This window comes from Coenobita brevimanus, chromosome 27, assembly GCF_032717465.1.
Source record: "Coenobita brevimanus isolate Jiangsu-jjx chromosome 27, ASM3271746v2, whole genome shotgun sequence".
In the NCBI taxonomy this organism is placed as follows: Eukaryota; Metazoa; Arthropoda; class Malacostraca; order Decapoda; family Coenobitidae; genus Coenobita; species Coenobita brevimanus.
This window is the reverse complement of record NC_136980.1, coordinates 32,702,764-32,720,995: the sequence shown is the minus strand read 5'-3', so window position 1 is coordinate 32,720,995 and position 18,232 is coordinate 32,702,764.

Genomic DNA, 18,232 nt, shown 5'->3' with positions numbered 1-18,232 from the left:
AGCCCTTAAGATCCTCATCTGTCCAATTGTGCAACAACTGTACATGATTAGCTATGCGTGCCTCAAAATTTACTGCCACGCTAGCTGTCAACCCAAAATTATCGTACAAACTGTACGATAATAGAAAACGGTACGTACATCGTACCAGAGGCAATATTATCGTAGGTATACGATAATTATCGTACGTGTGGCACACTGACATCTTGCATTGGCACAATGTTGCCAAACTTTTAGATAGGAATTATCGAACCGGCTCTTCAAAAATATCGTTTTTTCGTTGGAATTATCGTACACTATTACATTCATTTGTATAGTTTTTAATAATCTGATGTATTTTAAAACTGTCGTCGATACCTTGGTGTACTTACTGAAAACTTACCCATAACAACTACCTTCATCAGTACCATGATTTTGTGAGGTAATGATGTTTACTTTGGTGTATATTTGTCACTTAATTTGTATCAGAAGTAGGGCATATCATGAAAATCTCATAATAATACTATAATAATAAAATCATATCCTTCGTTACAAAATTAATGTTACAAGAAATACCCTTTGTGCCACTCTAGAAAATCAATCTGACCAGCAGCGGAATGCAGTTCATGGAACTTAATTGATAACTCGTAGTAATATGCTTCCTCTTGCAGGTGATAACTCAGTAAGACCATAAAAGAAGTAGGTTCAGTGATCACCATTACATTAGTCCTGAAGATCACTAATCTGTCAAATTGTGGAATAACTGTGCATGATTAGCTATGTGTGCCACAAAATTTACTGCTATGCTAGCTTTCAACCCAGTATTGTCGTACCATCTGTACGATAATAGAAAATGGTATCGTACATCGTACCAGAGGCAATATTGGAGTACGTATACGATAATTATCGTACGTGTGGCACACTGCATTGGCACAGGGTTGCCAGACTTTTGGGCATAAAATATGACATAGACTATCGGTGAAAAAATGACAATTTCAGGGTATGGACATACATATGTATTTATATTTATGCTTATACACATTATATATATATATATATATATATATATATATATATATATATATATATATATATATATATATATATATATATATATATATATATATATATATATACACGCAGAATGTTGATGACTGGCTGGTTTATTGATTGGAAGGTTTAGTTGTAAAATTACACAAAGCACGTATACAAGAAAAGGGGGTGGCAGGTCTTGCAACACACTTTGAGCAAATATATTTTCATATGGTTGGAAAATGAGGAAGAATGCATAAGGTATTATAATGAAAACAGTAGATAAAAGTGGCAATAAACTGTTTCAAAAGTATATGTTGAGCTGCACTTCCCTAGCGTGGGACTGAGGACATCATATATCCTTGTCCCCAGATCGTATGGCTTAACAGGTCGTTGGCAAAACATGCCCTCCCAACACCCATTCAACACTTCCACTCCCGCCTCTCTCACTTCCTGTCAACTCCGTCACTCTGTTAATTGTACAAGTTATTCCTGGCTACACACTGATGTGTCAAGTACGACTCGCTAGTTCAGCATGTCAACACTGGCTGCATAAATGTATACTAAACTTTTTACTGTCGATCCGTAAATACCAGGAAATGAATAAAAAGAACAGTTTTACACTGTCCATTTTCTTAGAACAAAAAGGCAGGCCGGTCTTCAAAGGGACACTGTCCTTAAAAGGACAAACCAGGCAACCCTGCGTGACTGGCACAAGGCCAGTCTGTGTGTGTGTGTGTGTGTGTGTGTGTGTGTGTGTGTGTGTTTGCACTCATGCATACATGTGCTTGTGTGTGTCTGTATGTGTGTAGGTCAGAGCAAACTTGTGATACTGTATGAATGATATTAGTCATTATATATATTTTAGGTGATAATGAGAGAGAGAGAGAGAGAGAGAGAGAGAGAGAGAGAGAGAGAGAATGTTGGCATCTGTTGTAATATGGCAGCGAATACTGTACAGAACAACGACATAAACATTGTGCAATAATGTGAAGCAATGGGCAGTAAAGTACAATGGTGGTCAAACCCTCTGTTTTTCCCTGGGCCATGGCATCTTACTGGGCCAAGTGATAATGAGAACTCTGCCATGATGACTAAAACATCAACCACTTCATACAGAGGACGTTGTTTTGAGGTCATTGCTACTGCTTCCTGACGATTTCCTTAGCTTAGGAAAGTCCCGTGGTAATGAATGGAATACTGCAGAATATATTGTTTAGAAGCAGGATTTGCTAGCTAGGTAGTGCTGGAGAATTCCCGATGTTTCTCGAGGTTCCGTTACACGTCAGAGTTGCCAGTTAGCCACGTATTTGTAAGTGTAGGTGTTTTGTAAGGTATATATTAATTTTGTGCTCTTTTTCTCTATAACGTTTTATTTATGTAATTGTTATATTTTGTAAGTTTATATCAGTTTGTATGCTACTGAATTTAGAGTGTTATGCAATGTAAGTAAACTCTGGCATTTTTTGGATGTCGCCAGATTGGTAACGGTTGTGACTGTTGCTCCCTCAAGAATGCACGAGAACTGTGAGGAAGTAGTAAATGATTCTAGTATATAGGGAGCTTATAATTATGAGGATGGGGAAGAGACTTGAGCAGTTTCAGTCAGTTTTCAGTTCAGTTTGAGTGTAGTTCAGTGTCAATGCAGTGCAGTTAGTGAAGTCTGTATATCTTCGGTACTTGTGAAAATAGTGAAGTGTTGCTGGCAAGCATTAAGTGTCAGTGCAGTTAGTGAAGTTTGTATATCTTCAGTACTTGTGAAAACAGTGAAGTGTTGTTGGGAAGTATTAAGTGTAATTATTTGGAAAATAAATACAGTGAACTTAAGAAGCCAATGTTAATTTTCAGTGCCAGTGCTGCTGCATTGTTGTACACTGAAAGGCTGCGTCCAGGAAGAACAACTCACTGGGGAACGTCCTTCCTATACTGATCTACTGCTGTTGGAACCTGTGGCAGTGTGGGACAGGGACGTAACAGTGTTGTCAGGAATGTGGATCATAAAGTGCTGCAGTGAGTCAAATCTTCGACATGGAGGCAGAAGGTGTACAGATGAGAAGCCAGGCTAGGCAGCACGAGGTGTCATTGGCTGCAATCATGAAGCTATTGCAACCACAGAGTGTACAATTACAGGCACCAAATGAAAAAAGAAGTAAAAGAATTAAAGCACAGAGTGAACAACTAGATACTCAAAGTGAAGAACAAAAAGAACGATATGAACAGCTTCAAGAGGCATTATAGGAGCAACAGAGAGAATTGCAACTGAGGATACAAGGACAGATAGATGCTTTCATGAAGGAAATGAAGGAAAAACAGCAACATCTCAACCCCTCCATGGCTGTGGGTCCAGAAGGAAAAACAGCAACAGCTCAACCCCTCCATGGCTGTAGGTCCAGAATTTTTGTCTGCACTCCAGGCCGACACCGGGGCCATTTTCTGAAGTTTTGAAAATTGATTTTTTTTCCTTGCCGTATTGAAGAAAAAGTTCAGACACACTAACAGTGCAAATCACAGCTTTCTAGACCCATTCTATGGCTTGTAATGGAGCGCAAAAGTTGCAGAAATATCGGCAACCAATATCCACCACCGAGAGATGCTACCACACTGTAACATCACACGTTATCATTTTTTTAACCCCCCAAAACAATGTGAATGGTGCTGAAATGTTGCGCATATATTAGATATGATGATATCGAATTATTTCAATACATAATATGTTAGTATTGGCTAATGTATATATATATATATATATATATATATATATATATATATATATATATATATATATATTATGAATATTTTTTCATCTTTTTCGTATGAAATATGTTTTCGGTAGTGTCAAGTTATTTTTTACATTATCGTTGTGCCCATGCTTGGGAAAGGGATTGAAAGGGTTGAATTTTCAGTCCTAAGTGAGAAAATTGCTTCTTCCTCAGGGCTAGGCTCTTCCATGGGAGATGAAAGTGGAGGGTCAGATCTGATTAGCAATAGGGAAGTTGAGTCGCAACTTGCCGCTCCCACACCATGTCCATGGCTAAAAACAGAATCGCAATGCAGTTTCAAAAGTACGAATAAGTCTAATTATTATGAATATAGAGACAAAGCAGAAAAAATATGTTTACAGATGGGGAAAACGTATTTTTTCCGTAAAAAGACATTCACCTTTCTTTGTCATTTTACCTTGTTATTTTTGCAATATACAGTATGTTACTGTCTGTCTGTCATGAGTGTGGAAAAGTATGATATTTTCTGCCTGGGTATGAAAAAGGGTACAGCTGGATGTTTCCCAACACTTTACACGGTCAGAATTGTGAGACAACCTGCCATTCACACCTTGCACAAGCTGATTAGCAGGAAGGGAAGGAAGTTCTTTTCACCCACGAAAGCATCATGTGAACACAGAAAACTATCCTGTTATGCTTGTAAAAGGCAAAGAATATGTAAAATGATTCAAAACAGTGCAACAAACCTAAGTGAATAAGTAAAGATACCAAACAAAAATTAATTTTCCTTTTATTTTCATGTCTTTTTTTTGTTTATGCCTGCGTTTATTTATAATCGTAAACAGGGGAGTTGTGTGTGTTTTGCAAGGGAGGAAAAAGATGATATTTTCTGTCTGGGTCGAGATAATGGGCGCAACAATGTGTGTTTAGGCACGGCCACGAGTGAAAAAATCGTACTTCCGCTCGTCACGGCAGCAGGCAGTGAACCGACAGATGAGGTGTGAGACAGTGAGAGTGTGAAGTGAAGGTCAGCCTCATGTCCCAGATGTACGTTCACTTTCCGAAAGTTTTCACAGTTTTCTACAAGTCGCACTGCATCGAATGATCCAAACCAGTACAACAAACCTGAGCAAATAGGTAGAGATACCAAGACAAAATGTATTTTTCACTTATTATCATGTCTCTTGTTCGTACCTGTATTAATTCAAAATTGTAAACAGGTGGTTGTGTGTGTTTTGCAAGAGAGGACAAAAATGATATTTTCTGTCTGGGTCGAGATAATGGGTGTAGGTGTGGTTGTTTAGGCATGGCCGAGAAAAAAAAATCGAAAATCCACTCATCACAGCAGCAGGATCTGAACTGCTTGATTAGGTGTATAGGATTGTGGTGTAGGTCAGTCTGAAGATGTTCAGAACGTTCGTTCACTTGCCATAATTTTTTTTTTTTTTTTTTTTTTTTTTTTTTTTTTTTTAGTCCACACTTAAACGACGCCTGAGGCCATTTATTGGCTAAACGTCATTCGACGCCGGCGGCCATTGAGGGGTTAAGGAGGAAGCAGATGGCAAGCTAGAGCAGCAGGAGTATGAGGTAAGCAGAGATGAAGTGCAGACAGCATGTAGATGACCAGCTGAAAAATGTAGATTACCATTTGAAGATAATTTCCCTGAGAATTGAGGCCGTAGAGAATTATTGCACTGTTGAACACAGTGCACAGGGAGCATATGAAAAGAATAGACAGTGTATGGTGGATCTTGATGGATCTCAAGTATCTAAAGGTAGCATTACAGGGCTGAATAATCAGAGTGCAGAAGTTTTAAGTCCTGGACTAAATTATGATGCCCCAGTTATTAGGCCACAAACCAGTGAAGTCTATCTATCTATCTATTGCCTGACACCTTAATCCCTTACACAGGATGGCCACAAACAAATCGCCTCCACGTCACCCTGTCCCCTGCCATTTCACTGCCCTGCTCCCAATTCACACACCCCTCTCTCATATACCTCTCCTCTCCATTCCTCCATCTCATCCTTGGCCTTCCCCTCCCTCTCTCCCCCTCCACCTCACTCACATACACACTCCTTATGAGTCACTCACTCCCCATCCTCTCCACATGCCCAAACCACCTCAGTGTGTTTCTGCTAACGCTTCCTATCACATTCACATCCACACCACAATGCTCCTTCACATCCTTATTTGTCAGTCTGTCTCTCCATGTGACTCCACAGGCTTCTCTCAAATAACTAATTTCCACTGCTCTCACTCTTGACTTATGTCCCTGCAACAAGCTTCACTTCCATACATTAGAGTTGGTATCACAATACTGTCATATAATAACTTTTTCACTTTCATGCTCACTTCCCTGTTTGTTATCACTGCCCTCAAGGCACCAGCAACCTTTCTTCCTTGGTGTACCCTTACAAGCACTTCATCCTCCAAACTTCCATCCTTACTCTTCATACTACCCAAGTCCTTAAATGTACTCACATTTTCCATTTCCTCACGATGCACCATTACTGTACATTCACTGACTTCACCTCTCTTGAAAAACATAACTTTACTCTTCCCTAGATTCATCTTTAGATTCCATTTCTTACACACACACCCAAACTCATCCACCAAACCATGCAGCTCCCCTTTGTCTTCACTTAACAACACAGTATCATCTGCAAACAACAATACAAGGAGTTTCCAAACACTGCCCTCTCTCATTAGGGCCACTCCAACATCCACTGCCCTACCTTGTATCTTTTTTATAACTCCATCCATATACAGATTGAATAACCATGGAGATATGACACATCCCTGCTTCAACCCAACCTTCAAATAGAAAAACTCACTCAGTTCACTATCCACACGCATTGCAGCTTTAGCACCCTCATACTTACTCTTCGCAGCATTCACAAACTTTCCATGTACTTCATATATTCTTAATACTTTCCACAATCCTTGTCTATGCCACCCTGTCATATACTTTCTCCAAATCTATGAAGGCCACATACAACTTTTTTCCCTTCTCTAGAAACTTTTTCACTAAAGATCTCAGAATGAATATCTGATCTACACACTCTCTTCCCTTCCTGAAACCTCCCTGTTCTTCTCCAACTAATTCCTCTGTTATTTCCCTAACTCTGTCAGTAAGTATCCTAACCACATACTTTTCCTATTACACTAAGAAGACAAATGCCCTTATGATTACAACACACTTCTTTTTCCCCTTTCCTTTTATACAAGGGAATAATTATACCTGACTTCCAATCCTCCGGGACTCTACCGTCCTCCCAGGCCAATCTGCACATCTTCCACATCCATTTTTCTACTATCTCTCCCCCATGCTTCAGCATTTCACCACACTCTCCATCAATTCCTAGGGCTTTTCCATTTTGACTTTCTTCATTGCTTCCACAACTTCCATCCGCCTGATTTCTTCTTTTCTTCTCACCTCCCTCATTCTCCCAGCCATTCCCCAGCCACTTATACTCTTATACTCGCATTACTTTGATTCTCTATGTTCAACAATTCATTAAAGTGTTCTCTCCATCTGCTCACTTTTTCTCCCTTCTCACCCAGTAATCTACCATTTGTATCTTTTGCTCCCCTACTAACTTCACTGCCATCCTATCTGACTCTCTTTACCTCATTCCAGAACATTTTCTTACATTCCCTCCACTTGACACTCAAATGCCTTCCAAATTCCTCATCCACTGTCTTCTATCTCTTACTAACCGTTTCACCTCTCTCTTCCTTTCTACATATACCTGTAACTCCCTCTTCCATCTCTCAACTTCTTCCATGCCCCTATTTCTCATCATTCAATATATGCTTTTTGCTTTTGTGCCACAGCCTGTCTCACCTCTTCTTTCCACCATGCTGTTCCTTGCACCCCATTTCGTCTTCTCCTCACCCCACACACCACCTCACATGCTGCACATATTTCTTCTGCGAATATCTTGCACACACCTTCCATGTCCCCCATCTGCTCCAATTCATGTTTACCCAATCGTTCCTCCACTTCTTTCTTATATTCTGCCTTTTTCTCATCCTCCTGTAACCTTTCCACTCTATTTGCTTATACTCCATCCTCCCATCCTTCCTAATTCTTCTATATCTTCATTTTACTAGGACCTTGATTCTGATAACAACCAAGAGGTTTTCAGAAAGTCCACTCCCCCAACCAATGAAGTGCATGGCTATAATGGGGGTCCAATTAAAAAGAAACCTCAGGAATTTGATGGTAGAGTATCTTGCGAAGCTTACAGCGCGCAGTTTGAGGTGCTTGCTGATCAGAATGGTTGGGATGATAGGCAGAGGGCAGTGCAGCTTCCTACTAGCCTCAAGGGTGCTGCAATGGAAAATCTGGGCCAGATGTCGGTAGAGGTAAGGAACAGTTAGCAGTCCTTGGTAGAAGTACTGGAGCACAGGTACGGGATCATGTACCAGACTGAGGTTTACAGAGCAAGGTTCCAGAGCCATGTATGGGCTCACAGCGAATCCCTGCAGCAGCTTGCTCATAACCTAGAAAGTATGGCATACAAGGCATACCCTGGAGCAGCACCTAATCTGTTGGCTATTCTTGTGAGGGACCAGTTCATCGATACTCTTGATAGTGCAGAGTTGAAAGTGCAAGTGAAGCAAGCACAACTCAGAAGCAAGCAAGAAGCATTTGCCGGGGCTCTAGAATTAGAGTCCTACGTCAGGTCCAGTGCATCCACGTTTCAGGCATGTTGGAGTGCAGAATTCAAGGCAAGAAAGGTGCAGGTACATGAAGTAGGAAAATTTGAAGGAAGCTGCCGGTACTGTGAACAGCCAGGATATAGGAAAAAGGACTGCTACAAGTGAAGGAGTGAAAAGGAGATGACCGGAGGAGGTTGCTGGTTCTGTGGATGCCCAGGACACAAGAAGAAGGATTGTTACAAATGAAAGAAGGAGCAACAACAGAGCAGTGCAAGGAAATCTATAATTGTAATAAAAGTATGTTGGACATGGGATGAGGTAGGGCACTTCAGTTCTGAGTGTTCAAAGAAGAAAATGGAGGATAAGAAGAAGGTTGCAGAAGACCAGAAAGAAGTGGAAAACTAGTGGAGGCTGGTGTTAAGAGGCAACCACCAGCCGGCTTTTACCAAGTTGCCCCAACACCAAGAAAATGCAGAACTGCAATCGACAGTGTGCGAGTAGATGAAAGAACAGAGGGCAGGAAGAGTTCCCTGGTGATTGATTCAGTCTCAGAGCTGACTTTTGTGAGGCCTGATATGTTACATCATCGGTACCTGCCTGAGTCATCAGAACAACAGTGTGACATAACTGGGTACTGCGCAGAATTGAGAGGACCCCTGGATGTCTGGATTGAAGCAGCAGGGCAAGAGACTACTCTTCCAGTCTACATGGCCAAGATGGAGGATCTTTGCCTTCTTGGTCTGGACTACATGATGTCAATGGGATGTGAGCGGGACTTCTGCTCCATGAAGCTGAAGGTTCGAGAAGGTTCGGTTCCAGTCATGGCAGTGAGACATACCAGTTCTGGTGACGACATGAAGGTGCTCCTCACTACATTGATATCCCCAAAAGCAGAATTATTGCTCCAGTGCAAGGTGAGTGGCTCGTCTGACAGCTCTCTAGGGGTAGTGGAGCCTGATGTAGGGTGCAAGACGAAGGCCAGAGCAATGGTGGGGAGGGCTTTGGTGGAAAAAGGAGCAAGTGAAGTGCCGGTCATGGTGGCCAATTTCTCCTGTGAGCCACAGAAGATCAACGAGGGAGAATTTGTCGGACTTACAGGACCTACAGTATTTTCAAGAAGTTGCCAATGCCTGGATGGCTCACAAGTGCTGAAGTTGAGGCAGCTGCTGATGAAGTTTGCTGATGTCCTCTCCACCGGAGACCTAAACCTGAGGTGCACTGATCTAGTGCAGCATTGTATAGACACTGGGGATCACCACCTGATTAAACAACCAGCACGGAGGATGGCGCCAGCCCTGTGGCAAGAAATGGAGAAGGTGATCAAGAATCTCCAAAGCCAATGAGTGATACAAAAATCCAGCAGTCCTTGGGCATCAGCAGTCGTTCTGGTATGGAAAAACGATCGCTCCATAAGGTGCTGTGTGGATTGTCGAGCCCTGAATGAAGTGACAGTGGAGGATGCATACCTCTTAACAGGAACTGATGACACCCTGGATGCTCCATCAGGTGCCAAGTGGTTCTCCACCCTAGATATGAAGGCAGGATATCATCAGGTCAAGGCAGCAGAGAAGGACAGGGAGAAAACAGCCATTTCATAAGGACAAGATTTTGTTGCAGTTTAAGGAGATGCCATTTGGCTTATGCAATGCCCCAGCTACATTTGAGCATCTTATGGATCGTGCACTGGAAGGCCTGCACTGGCAGACAGCTTTTATCTACATGGATGGTATAACTGTGTTTGGATGGACTTTTTACCAGGAATTGGAGAGGCTGTCAGAGGTGCTGAACAGGATCCAGGCAACGCACCTCAAGCTGAACCCCGAGAAGTGCTACATGTTCCAGAAGGAAGTGAAGTACCTGGGACACAATGTAGGCAAGAGCAGCTTCTGTACTGATCCACAGAACTCAGCAGCTGTGGAAAACTGGACAGTTCCAACTTGTGTGCAGGAACTACAGAGTTTCCTGGGTTTGTGTACCTACTATTGGCGTTTTGTCAAGGACTTTGCAATGATAGCTGCACCTCTTCACAAGCTGTTGGGGAAGAGGCAGAAGTTTGTGTGGACAGCAGTAACTCAGAAGGCCTTCAATGAACTCAAGCACGTGTTGGCAAACTCTCCAGTATTGCGTACCCAAATCAGAGTCAGACATTCATCCTGGACTGTAATGCTAGTGACCTTGGTACTGGTGGAGTCCTGTTGTAGACAAAGGATGAAAAAGAGTATGTGGTGGCATAATACAGCAAGAAGCTTAGCCCACTGGAGCAGAGCTACTGTGTGACCCATAATGAGCTCTTGACGGTGATGAAGAGCCTTGATTTCTTCCATCTCTATGTGTATGAGTCCTGCTTCATCATTAGGATGGACCATGCAGCACTCAAGTGGCTGAAGATGTTAAAGAATCCGGAGGGACAACTGGCACACTGGCTTGGAAAGTTGGACCAGCACAACTATGAGCAGCAGCACCGTCCTGGGTGGGTACATGGCAGTGTTGCCAACTGTAGGGCGATTAAGCATCATATAATGGATTGTAGGGCCATAGGGCGATTTTACAGAAACAGAGCAAAACGTAGGGTGATTTTGAATTTTGGTATGGGTTATATTTACTTTGCAGCAAAAGATAAATTATATAAGTGGAAAGGAAATATGTTAAAAAAAAATCTTAGTTTTTAATATTCTCTATTACCCTCTAGAAAAACTGGTTAAATGATAACTAATAAGTGAATCTGGCAGCTGACAGCACATCAGCTGCTGGGCTGCTGGTGTGACTGTAAAGTGAACAGGAATAGGACAGGATATGATCACATACATATACATATACCTTGCTGACTTTCCCAAGACGGGGGTAGCCATGACAAGGCACACACATTGCACACGCTCGTTACATATTAAAATTATTTTTACAGGAAGATAAGGTATAGATCTAGCCCTGCACTAAATAACAGAAACTGTAATAGCTGTATGCCATTATATATATATATATATATATATATATATATATATATATATATATATATATATATATATATATATATATATATATATATATATATATATAAACTACCAACTTGTTGAGTAATATTTTCATTTTGAGTCGTAGGGTGATGAAGGGAAATGTAGGGCATTTTCAGTGTCTGTGTAGGGCGCAGAAATTTTACAGGTTGGCAGCACTGGTACACGGCAATGATTACAGCCTGAGTCATCGGCCTTATGACCCAGAGTGCCAGCAGTGTTGTAAAAGAGATTGTTCAGCCATACTGCAGTGACAGTGCCAGCATCAGATGATGAAGGCCTGAAGAGAAGGCTATTGGTGGAAGCAGGTTTACAACCAGTGCTAAAGTGGCTGGAGTGGAGAACAGTGCGATCATCTTGGGAAGTTTCCAGGTTTAGCCCTGTAACCAAGAGCTACTGGAGTCAATGGGATCTTCTTCGTTTGAACAACGGTCTACTGGAATGTCAGTGGCAGACTCCTGATGGCCTTACCAAGTATTGGCTACTGGTGGTTCTGAAGAAAATGAGGTCTGAGATCTTGGATGAGTCCCATAACCAGATCAATAGTGGGCTCCTGGAAAAGAAGAAAACTCTAAGTTTGTTGTGACAGAGGTTCTACTGGATTGGCATGCGTCAGGACACTGAAGAGTAGCATCAGGCCTGTGATGTATGCTATGCCAAGAACGGACCCAAGAATCGTGGTTCCACCTCCTTCAGCAGCTGTACCAGGTGGGTGCACTGATGGAAAGAGTTGCGGTGGACATAGCTGGAGCTCTGCCACTCACTGAAAGAGGAAACTGGTAGATATGCATCACCACGGACTACTTCACAAAGTGGCCAGAAGCCTATACCATTCCCGACCAGGAGGCCACGGCTGTTGCTCAGGTGTTGGTTGACCAGTTTTTCTGTCGTTTTGGGATGCCAGAAGAGGTATAATCAGAGCAAGGAAGAAACTCTGAGTCTGCTGTGTTCCGTGAGTGTTGCAAATTACTGGGGATCAAGAAGACCAGGACGACCCCACTAAGGCCACAGTCAGGTGGGATGGTAGAGAACTTCAGCTGGACCCTGGGACAAGAAAACTGGCCAAGTACTGCAGAGAGGGACAGATGGAATGGGACCAGAAATTATCTGCGTTGTTGATGACATATCGGTTTGCATCCCATGAGTCAACCAGCTACATCTCTGCAAAACTGATGCTGGGACACAAGTTGTGTTTACGCGTTGACTTGCTAATGGGAAGACAACCTGGTGAAGAGCTGCCTACAGACACCTCGAGCTATGTGAAGCATCATCAGGAAAGGCTGGCTGAGGTACACCATGAAGTGCGAGAAGCTCTAAAGTTTTCAGGCGAAGTGATGAAGCGCAAGCATGATGCCAAGGCAAGTGAGATGAGCATCAAGGATGGTGACCAAGTTTGGTTATACATTCATCAGTGAAAGAAGAGATAGTCACCGAAGCTGCAAAGCCTGTGGGACAGGCTTTACACAGTGTTGGACTACCTATAGGATATAATGTACCAGATTTGGGGAGGCAGGAAGTCTCGCCCAAAGGTGGTACACATGAATCGTTTGTGTCAGTACCATGGGCTAGGCTAGGGATGTCTCCGAGGAATCATCCTCACACCCAGCTGAGGATGTTGAGGAGGACCAAGGAGCTGAAGTGCAAGAGGATGGTGACGGTTTTCCAAAAGAAGTGGTGCATTAGGAAGAGGACAAAGATATTCTAGGAGGAGTGGACTGTGTGGAGGACAAGGACGTCATCTGAAGCGGCAAAGGAGAAGACCTGATTATTTGAAGGATTATTTTGTATATAAGTTGATGTTTCATTAGGATTAATGATTATGTTTCTAAGTATTCTGTAGTTTTGTTGGGACGACAAAGGACTAGGTAGGAGATAGTGTTAAGAAGCAAGATTTGCTAGATAGGTAGTGCTGGAGAATTCCCGATGTTTCTCGTAGTTCTGCTACATGTCAGAGTTGCCAGTGAGCAAGCAAATGTGAGTCGAGGTATTTTGTAAGGTATACATTAATTGTTATGCTCCTTTTCTCTAAAATGTTTTAGTTACGTGATTCTTTGTTAAATTACGTAATTCTTACTCAGTCTGTATGCTAAAGCATTTAGAGTGTTATACAGTGTAAGTAAACTCTGCCATGTTATGGATGTCTCGAAGGTGGTAACGGTTGTAACTGTTGCTCTCTCGAGAATGCACGAGAACTGTGGAGAACTAGTAGATGATTCTAGTACATAGGGAGCTTATATAAAAATGGGGAAGAGACTAGAGTAGTTTCAGTCAGTTTTCAGTTCAGGTTGAGTGTAGTTCAGTGTCAGTGTAGTGCACTTAGTGAAGTTTGTATATCTTCGATACTCGTGAAAATAGTGAAGTGTTGTTGGCAAGCATTAAGTGTCAGTGCTGTTAGTGTAGTTTGTATATCTTCGGCACTTGTGAAAACAGTGAAGTGTAGTTGGCATGCATTAAGAGTTTAATTATTTGGAAAATAAAGACAGTGAACCTAAGAAGCCAGTGCTTATTTTCGACGCCTGAGCTGATCCTGTGTACTATACACCGAAAGGCTGCCTCTAGGAAGAACAACTCACTGGGCAATGCCCTTCCTATACTGAACAACTGTTGTTGGAGCCTGTGGCGGTGTTGGATGGGGACGTAATATATATATATATATATATATATATATATATATATATATATATATATATAATATATATATATATATATATATATATATATATATATATATATATATATATATATATATATATATATATATATATATATATATATATATATATATATATATATATATATATATATATATATATATATATATTATATATATATATATATATATATATATATATATATATATATATATATATATATATATATAATTATATACAATCTCATCAGCCGTTTGAGTGTCCACTGCAGGACCGGCCTATGCCGACCGAAGTAGGGAGATACAGCCAATGTATTTCTACCAAGTGGCTTAGGCTGTCTGGCAGAGACTTTATGTAGAGTGAGAAGTGCTTGTAAGTGTAACTGTTGTGTTGGACTGGCTTTGAATGTGCGTGTAGTCTGTGAACCAAATGTAATAGGCCCGCGCAAACCGACTGGGTGCAAACATACTTTACAGTATGTGACACTGGTTCAACCACAGCACCCCTTGTGTCTACCAATGCAGTACGTGGCATGAAGAACGCTCCCAAAGTTTATTACCCTGGCGGGGCGCGAACCCTCATTCTTCAGTGTACGAAAATGCACACTACCACTCTACCACAGAGGTTCCATATATATATATATATATATATATATATATATATATATGTCTGTCTCTCTATGTGCTTGCTGAGAGGCTGCCTTTGACGGCCTCTGCTCGATGTCAAGTCACTTCCTATCTTCAGGAATGAGTCATAATTCAGGAACTGTTGCCCACTTGGACTAAAAATTGGTTTTGGTCTTCATGTATGAGCATTTTCACGGTACCTTGCTCTAACAGAAATTGCATTATTTTGCACCGTTATAATAATTTTTCTTTAATATAAAACTTTCCATAATGCACTTGACCCTCCATTTCCTGTAACCCAAATTCCCGAATTTCGGATTTCACGGACACGGGCTGAGGCTGGATAATATTATCACATGCCGGACAAATGCCCATACAAATCCAGGATTCTCACAAAAGTCTGGCCATTATTCTTTCATATAAAACTGTAAGCAGTTTGCTGCACAACACAGTATAATTTTAGCAAGGTTAAGATTCGATAAAGGACATTTCTACCACACGCAGGAAGATATTTTAATACATAAAAAGCATCATGGCCACCATCCTTTTTCACTACACCAGTTCCTAACTTGTGACAGTATCCCATTTTCCTTTTACCTTTCTCAGATACCACTGTAGATTATTTATTGCATAACACAGTAAAATTTAAGCAAAGCTTGGACACAATAAAACTCATAAGTAGTTGAAAAAAGAATTCTTACGGACAAAGTCAATGGTAAACATTCTGACTCACTTAGCTCACCAGACTCGGTGCGACTGAATACCAAATCGGTACTCTTCATTGGAAAATATATATATTTTTTTCGTCACTGAGGCTCATACACTCCTAATTATATGAAAGCCACTAAAAAAAAACTGTACTTAATATAATTTAATTTAAAAAATTAGGAAAAAAATAGGTTTCAGAGCTAAAATGTACCAGTGTTAACAGATATCTTCCCTTCAGATCATCAGCATGCCTTGACAGACTACTATTTTGCATAAAAATTTATTTTGAGTACAAAAAAAATTATCTGCATTGTAAATCGATATTTATACAAAACACAAGTCCGTCAAAGCGAGTTCTTAGGTTAAAGGCAAAACATCTCTGCTAACTTTAAGAAATTTTCACTCTGAATCCTGATTTTCTATTAATAATTAAATTAAGCACAAATTTTTGACTGGATTTTCCAATTAAAATTGCCAATTCGGCCCAAGATTGAGATCACATTCAGTGATTGCGTGTTTGTATCTCAGTCAGCTGATGAGTGGTTGGCTCACTTTGTGGTGTTCCATTCCTTGTTCATTTTCCTCTTTTTCCTCAGCTTTCTGATCTTCTTCTATCATATCCTCCACATTCTCGTCAGCAAGTGTCTAACCAATAATTTTTAGGGTTGTAGCTAGCAAAATATTGCTATTGTATCAATGTTATTATTATTGTTGTGTCAGTGTGTTTATTTTACTGTATGTACTGTGTATCTTAGTTATAATGGAACAGGTAGCCTACATTCCAGAATGCTCTAGCATAATGGAATAATTGCTGCACAATATTGGAGAATTTGGACAAAGGATGGTAAAAGTCTGGGGAATGGTATGTGGTGCCAGACATTTGCGATTCCAGGACTTTTAGGGTTCCCTGACTGAACTCCCCCCCCCCCCCTTTTAGTCCAAGAAATGAAGAGTCGAGTGTACGTACTAATTTTGTTCGTGTTACACATTTCTAGTCATTCCAAACCATTTCAGCAAAATTTACTGTGGGGAGGGGGAGGGGCAAAATCATGGACATTTCTCAGTGTAGCACATTTGCTTAGTTTCCACAGGCGTGTACGCAAAATTTTGAGCAGTTCATTATAAATCACAGTATGGGTTAACCCTTTAACCGCGAGGATGTCAGAAGCCCCATGCCTGTCCCGTGGGGATAATCGCACTCCGACTGACTTTTAAAAAATATTTGCCAAGAATCAGTTATTAGTCCTAGAATATTATAATTACATATGCATATGGCACATACCTTCAGCTTTCTCATGGGATGTTTGTTGAGTCTTCCTCTACTACCGTAAGACTTGTGGAGACTTCTGAAGTTGGGTAACGAAGTCTCCACTTTACACTTCCCGATACCCCTTAATATGGTTACCACCCCAGCGGGCAAAATGTCGTCTTTTATATACATAAAAGACGTGAAAAAAGATGTGTAAATGAAGTGGATATCTCATCTTTTTTGCAACACTAACCACGTGAATTTTACCACGTGTAATAGTCATGTATAAAATCATGTCTAGTAGACACTGATATCTGGTGGAATAATATACTTCCTACTAGTTCAGTTAATCCCTTGGAGATTGATGCTTTGTGACACTTTATTCTGGCTATTATTAGACTTCACACAGAAAAAAGAACATAAGGGACCAAAATAGTGAATTAGTTTTTATCACCATCCTTCTTAGAGCACTTCCCTAAGCTGAAATAAATGTCTAATGAGAGCCATATAATAAAATGCCAGATGCATCACTATTCTTAAGAGGTTATATTGAATAAACATATGAAGACTATATGATTTTGCAAAAATCATATTTGGCAAAAAACTTTATACTAATATACTGGGAGGTAATAAAATTACTGTTAATGAGGGAATTCATAGAGTCTGCTAGTATATAAGTAGCAATGAATCAATATAGTCTGAACATATATTTGGACATTGAGAAGAAAAGGATTATTTCTAAATAATATGGTGCATAGGGCATCTGTTTATTACATTTATATCATACAGTAGAAAAATTTATCAAAGGATTAATTAGAGGTCAACTTCATTTCTAAGATATCTTCATAATTAAAAAAACAAAACTATTATACACCTGCTTTAGTTTTCCTATCTCAAGGAAATGCACCTAAACACATGAGTATTATCTATGTACATATATGCATTCATCTAACTCTAACCTCCCTAAAGAGGTCTTCTGCTCCCCGCAAAGGAATAGCTGCTTATAGCTTCACTTCATCCACCCCCATGACCCAGGGATCACAGGGGCCCCAATTGGCAGCAATACCACACTGAGTGAAAACCCAGGAGGAAATGGGCTTCATATAAAAAAAAAAAAAAAAAAAAAAAAAAAAGGAAAAGTAAAGAATCCATACACTAGGGTGGTTGAGGATGCCTAGACCCTCACTAATAGAATCATTCCCCCAACATTTTTAATCAATTCCAAACATTTAATTTACTATGAATATTTCTATGTACCCACCCCCCAAAATTTAAGTCCCATATATACATATAAATGGCAAAGAAAAACTGTATACAGAGTTAACGAAAATGGCGTCCATTTGATATTAAGCACACACACCTGTATACTGTTGAGTGGATGATAGGAGGCAACCTACCACATGGGCAAAAATAAAATAAAGATTATACCATGGTGATAAAGGAATTAAATGGGGCACTTTCCTCAAATGGACTCATGATTCATCATCTTTTAATTTGGGAGCGTTACGTAGTTTAGCTGCAACAATTATTTGTATTTCTCTGACTGTTGAATCCGGAATTTTTTGAAGTAAACTTTCCTGAATAACACTG